The following is a 1,060-nucleotide window of genomic DNA, read 5'->3' as shown; positions in this document are numbered from 1 at the left end:
AAGAAAAAAATATCAATATATATACTCTATTCTATATAAAAAAAAAAAAATTCAAAGTCAAAATCAAAATCAAAATATACACATAAATAGTCGGGCTAAAAGTGTCGAACAGAATAGGGCTTATAAACGGGTCGGGCCGGTCAAGCACCCATCGGGCTTACCCCTTACACAGTGTACTACCTGTTTATAGATGGACCAGGCATAAGCCCAACACCTTTAATAATTGGTGGCAGGCCAGGCCAGTCTTTAAACGATTAGGCTTAATCGATCTAACGGATGCGGGCTTAGGATTGACAGCCTCTAGTGAGACCCACTAAATCCTCAACATCCCTCTCTTTTCTGTTTCAACAATACTTCAAGTAATTGGAGAAAAGCAGCACCCTCGACAGCCTTCGTGTTGCATTCTTTTCAAGAGAGGGAAACAAAATTCAATTAGACATTAGCAAATTTTATTCATTTGTAATTCATACATAGATGAGGCCACGAAATCAATCCCATTTCTTCCATTTTTATAAATCTCTTCGATGAATTCATCCTAATGTCATCATAAGCATGATTGGTGTCTTATCTTTTTCCTCAAATTTAAAAATTTTTGAAAAGCTTATGTTTTCTTTTTTTATTCATTTCCTGACAACCAAACTATGCCTTAATTAATTTATAACTTTTGACGATTTTTTCACTTTACAAACTTCATTGCTCTTTCCACTCATAACTCTGTTATTTAACTACAGCTGAAGGACTCTATCCTAATGTAACAAATCTTATACTTTCAAATATATTATAAATAGAATCATACACCCACCGAATACCATTGTGGGTTCATGCTAGCTTGAGGTTTGAAAATTAAGATTTTGGGCTTAAGAGACCTGGATGTTTTTATTTTTTTTGGGTTTAAGTTTCCAATATTATCATTTGTGGCTTTTAACAATTGTTGAATCTTCTTCTCTTTTATGCTATATATATATATATATATATTTTTTTTTTTTTTAATGAAAATCAAAGAAATAAAAAAATTCTACACCATGAGTTATATCCAATAAGGGTTTCAATTGGGAACCGA

Source organism: Macadamia integrifolia, chromosome 3, assembly GCF_013358625.1.
Source record: "Macadamia integrifolia cultivar HAES 741 chromosome 3, SCU_Mint_v3, whole genome shotgun sequence".
Classification (NCBI taxonomy): Eukaryota; Viridiplantae; Streptophyta; class Magnoliopsida; order Proteales; family Proteaceae; genus Macadamia; species Macadamia integrifolia.
The sequence above is the reverse complement of the archived record's forward strand: the minus strand, read 5'-3'. Positions refer to the sequence as shown.